A 6,000-nucleotide genomic window follows, 5' to 3' on the forward strand; every position below is an offset into this window, starting at 1 on the left:
TATACTTGGAAAACATGACGTTTAGACCTCTATGAAATCTTGTGAAAAACGATAACTTATCTCTTCTAATACTCCTCCTTTTTTTTTTTTTTTTTTTTTATTTGTCATAAATGATACCTTATCTTTATTTGGTACTATTCCTATGCATTTTGAATCTACTTTCGAACAAAGTACAGTTTCTTCTCTTTTTTTTTACATAAAATGTAACAGTCCGTTACATAAAAAATTACAGATTAGCTTTGAATAAGACTGATTTTGATCTTAAAAATAATTTCTCCTGTGACCCAATGAAAGCATACCAGCATTATTTTGGAAACGATATTACAATATTATGCTTGTCTTTGTTTTGTATCTTCAGCTGCTCATCTGAAATTTGTGAAAGTTCAGTCGTTACTTGTCTCTTTCGAACAATTCTTACAATAAATATTATCAATTCCCTAGCTAATGTTTTAGAATCTAGGAATATTGTCTCATCACTCTGCAAGTTTCATAAAATCCAACTTTTAAAAAAAAAAGCTTTCTTTATTGGATAACTAAATCGCTCTACCAATTTAAAGAGCAAAGGTATATCTTTCTTAACGACATTTCATTATAACAACACTTGAAAATTATAACTAATAATAAGTTTTCAACATTTTAAAAATAATTTCTAGAAATATTAAGAAAAGCACCATCACATAGCTCACTGCGAGTGATGGTAGATGGCTTTTTGTCTTCTAACTTCTCCACTAATGCTGGTGTTCCCCATGGTTCAGTTCTTTCTCCCACTCTCTTTCTCTTGTACTGACTGGAAATCTTATCCATAGTTTTGCTGATGACAGCACATTGCATTCCACCTTCCAGTTTGAGAAACTTTGCACTGAACAAACAGCATCTTATCCACAACCAATTCCTTAAATGCTGATCTTCAGGTAATTCTCCAATGGGGAAAGATAACTTAATTTCACTTCTAACACTTAGTTCTGTCTCAGATCTCGCAAAAAGGATTCTTTTGATTCTATCACAGCTTTCTAGACAACCTCACGTACCTCTTTAGGGATTTACCGTAACTTCTAATCTCTCTCGGCATAAGCATTCACAAAGCTGGGTTTTCTTTTTCCCTCTCGGCGTTACTTTTCTTCTGAACAGCTACTGACTCTCTTTGCAAATCTCAAGTCCGTCCTATCATGGAATATTGTTTTTATATCTGGGGAGGTACTCCTGAAAGCTTTCTCGGACTTCTAGACTCCACTCAAAACAGGATAGTCAGGTTAATTAATGACTCATCTCTTACGAAGGCTTTCCACTCTCTATTTCATAGAAGTTTAGCGTCTTCTGCTTGCCTTTCCTATAGATGCTTCCATGGTCACTGTTCTGAATTAGCATCGGCAATTCACTCTTCCAAACCAGTCCGAACGCTATCGCAATTAGTCAATATTCATTCATTGTCCAACTCCAAACTGATATAACCAATTCTTTCTTTTCCTCATTTATCCCTTTCACTTCTGTTTTCTGGAACAACCTTCCTTCACATATTACCCGAAAATTACAATCCACAGAAATTCGAGTCTAATGTCACGAAGTACCTTCTTGAAACCGATTGAAAACAAATCATTGTTTGTCACCACACTGTAGCGTCAGTTGGTAAGATGTTACTTTTTATTCTATTTTCAATAGGATATGGAGTAATGGCTTCCCTTCAATAGTCCCTCCTAAAATCGATCCAAAACGGGCATAACAGAAAGTAGTAGCATGGAAGAAGTTAAGATATCAAATATGACTGGAGCTTGAAGGAAATTATGACCTAGTCGTACCCAATATGTCTTCAGCCACCTACCCTTCAACAGAAGAAAGCCTCAATGTCTGTGACAGAATAAGAAAAAAAGATTATTTTTTCTTATTCTTCAACAATTTTCCTTTCTTTCATGTCTACGAAATTTCAGCCTTCCCTTATTATTAAGCTGCTATATAGATAGTCTGCTGTCATTACATTATTTATGCAAAACAGGTGTCTACTTCTTTCCCTATTTTTCTTTTACGCTCTAACAACTGTTATATTTAAAACTTACTCAATCTATCTATCAGTTAAACAAACTATCAATTTTAATTTATAATTTTCAATAAAGTTTAAATTTAACTCTATTATATTTTAGATAATTATTCTTACTATAATCTACCACCTTCCAATGAGAACTTTTTTTTTTCTGCTTAATATTTTCCTTGTGTGTGTGTGTGCTGGGTATTTTGACAGAAACCGTCCAACAAGCCTATCCGCTTTGAAGTAATCAGCGCGATACCGGAAGTTAAGGTTTAACTAAACTAGCAGCTGGGAATTAAACAAATTGGTTGCAGTCTTCAAGCAAATAAACATTCATGCATGCATGCACGCATGACAGAAGGGTGCCATACAAAAAGGTTTGTACACCACGGCTCTAAGAAGCTGGCCCCCGCCCAGGAACATTAAACTATCTGACCTGGCATCACTAAAGTGCCGACCAATAATACCTTTAATTTTCAGAGGAGTGATCAAGTTGTTCTATCCCTCAGGCAAAAATAATAGGATGACAACAACGAAAGTATTTTTACTTTTCAACGTAAACTTCAGCCATTATCAATCTACTGCAGGATGGAAACCTCCTCAACGTCCATTTCCCTCAACATGAGGGAAATGGACCATAATCTGCCACGCTGGTCCAGTGTGGGTTGACAGATCAACCGTATTTAGCAGTGAGGGACTTTAACTCCGGTCTACTCAAAGAGCGTGTACTACTGGACTCCCGCTCCTGACTACTCGGCTACGGAGGCCACTTACTTTTCAACATACTCTCCTGCAACATTAGTACACTTTCCCAATGACGTTCAAAGGCTTTTATTCCTACAAAACCAAACTCTTGTGGTTGGCCATCCAAACCAGGTGTCCGCAACATCTATCATAGCAAAATCATCTGGAAATTTCTTACCCTGAAGATATTTCTTTAGATTTGGGAATAGAAGAAAGTAACTATTCCCAGATATATATGAATATCAGTCGGAAAACAAATGAAAAAGAACTAGACTCCAGTGGGAGTCCAGTTCATTTTCACAAAATGTTTGATAAAACTTTACTCAGTTTTCTTCATTTCTTACAGAGGTAGTACTCCTTCAGTCAGTTGTTCACTTGCAACAAAAAAAGTCTTATTTATAAAAATTTTAAAGAGGCAATCTTTAGAAATAGAAAAAAAAACTAAAATTTAAGTAAATTTAATAATGAAGTCATCTTGAAAAATATAATCTTTATCTGAGTTGGTTCCCTCTACTTTTGTCTACCTCGAAAAGTGACCTGACGCACTCAGGTCACATTTAGTGATCATGTGACTTTAGCAGTCTGTCAGGGATTAATTCAGATTTAACCACATGTCATTGCTAGGGAGAGCAAGTCAGGTGTGTATAATATAAGGCTGCGAGATCTAATCTGAGGCATAAGTTCCACATCAGGCACCATGGTGTTAATCTCTGCGGGAATAAACTGTTGTTGTGAACTTTGTAGTGTTTTAAAAATTGGTTATACTCTCTGAGTGACCCGAAAAATCGGTCTATCGTTAGCCACCATGGAGATCATCAAGAAGATCATCACCATGGAGATCATCAAGGCACTCACGTGACATTGCCTGAGTGCGTACAGTTACTTTTGGAGGATTACTGAGGTAGACAAAATAATGATCAAGTAGAGTGAACCAACACAGACAAAGATTATATTTTTTAGGATTACTTCATTAATATTACTTAAAATTCAGTCGTCTGTTTGTTTTTTCTATTTATAAAGACCCCCCCCCCCTTCTTTAACCATAACCACGAACATAGCTACCCTTTTTCGGGCCGGGAGGCAAAGAACATGTTCGGGACCTCTACTTAATTACTGAAAATTGCAAAAAGAGAAACACGCTGGGCCCCTAAAGGGCCAGGAGGCAATTGCCTCGCCTGCCTACATGGTAGCTACGCCACTGACCAGGAACCATACACGTACAGTTGTACAACTGGTGAAAGAATTTTGGTGAATAAGAAAAAGGGCCATCTACAAAAATATCTATTACATTTCTTTAATTTGCTTTACTGGTAAATATGGACACATTTCGATTATAACATATATGACCAAACTTTTTGCCAGTGCTTGTATGTATAATCGATCCATCAATAATTAATTATTTAAATAATCGATTATATACAAATTAGTTGATTGCGAAAAAATAGGTAAAGTGCTATGCTGAAATAAATATTGAACTAACAGTTCAAGATATAATGCAAACGCATATGAATGGAGAACGATATGTAAAGTAAATTTAACAGAACCGATCAGCCATTGAATGAATGATTAAACTTTTTTAAAAAAATGGAATGAAGCTAAGAACATTAGAAAGCAAAGTGGGGGGGAACTAGTTAATAGTGAAAGGAAAGGTATAACCACCCTCAGCTATAACCAAAAAAGAAGTCACTAAAAAAACTAATTAATAAAATAACGAAAATATTATTTAATATTTAATTAAGTACAAAAAATTATATGCAATTTTATTTACGTAATAACAAAATGCGACTGAATCACTTCATTAGAAACAGCTGTGTACTGAAGTGTGTAATCAGCCAAATTTTCAAAAACATATAGCGTTAGGATTATTGATTGATATATCATTGGTTAATTTGATTAAATTAACGGGATTCTTTCTGAAATTTGAAATTACTCCATATCGAAATCCCATCATGGCACCAAAATGATATAATTAATCCTATCACATGATAGGATTAACTGTGTACATCTTACACTGCAGTTAAAGATTATTTGATGCTCTGGTCTATTTCCACATACCAACACCATGACTAAGCGAATCTTTTTGAAGAACGCGTGGCAAAGTGAAAGAAATAGGTTGACAACATCGTTGGGGGAAGGGAATTTGTGGTGAAGCAATCATGATTTACCAGAATACTCATGTATAATGTACGTATAATAAATGTGACACAATTCCAGAAAGTGCCACGATTTTGAGATTTGAAAATAAGAAAGTGGAAATACAATAGTATTTCCACTTCCTGGGAAAGTAACACATCTTCAGAACTAATTATCTATCGATGTAACGAAAATTTCAATGACAGTATAGTGGTTTCTTCATTTGTCACTCGTTTGGAGAAGGCTAAGTTCGAATCCCGTCGACGACTCAGGAATTTATAAAAGTCATCTTCAGTTGATCTGTAAGTTATTCCTAATTATGTAAGTTATTGGAATTGACGAGGCTACTAGTGACGGTCGTGTTCCAAGCCGCTAAGTGGATTTTTCTTATTTATTGATTTGAAATTATTGTTTTTCTAAAACTTTTGATTTAAATTTAGTAGTATAACATTATTTTGTGATTTTTTGATTAATTTGGTGTATTTATTCTTTACTCGGCCTTGTAAAAGTATCGGTAAGGGTTTCCACGTGTTCGTAACTACCGCTACCGTTATTAACTTTCCCGCCATTGTGATACCGTACTAGATATACCGTAGGTTATATACCGTACTAGATAGCGTTAGTTGAACTTCGTTAGCAGTTAAATTGTACGTTTAAATAAATACATATAACGACTTAGATTACAAACGTAATATAATTAATAACATAACATAATTAATTAATAAATTAATAGAATCATGACTCAGACCAGAGCAGCAAAGCAAAAGGCTCAAGCTAATGGAAGTGCTGTGGCTCAGAGCAGAACTGAGGGGGGCAGTTGTCCTCTGACTCACAGCCTTATAAAATGCACTGTTTGCTTGATGTTTGCAGAGCAATCGGGTACGGGACATGATACTGCCAAGGGGGATGTCTTTGTGTGTGCGCGATGCAAGGAGTGTATCGATATCAGGCAACAACTCGGCGTTCTTTTGGGCCTATATGAGAGCTTGAAGGACAGGGTGGATGCCCTCGAAGAAACTAAATTGAGGGGCCCATCAAGCTCTCAGCTGCCCACATCAACGCCAGGGCTTGCACTTGGGCATCGCGTGACACAGAGACAACCCCCA

The sequence above is a fragment of the Mastigoproctus giganteus genome, chromosome 12 (genome assembly GCF_048544385.1).
Source record: "Mastigoproctus giganteus isolate SK-2022 chromosome 12, ASM4854438v1, whole genome shotgun sequence".
NCBI lineage: Eukaryota > Metazoa > Arthropoda > Arachnida > Uropygi > Thelyphonidae > Mastigoproctus > Mastigoproctus giganteus.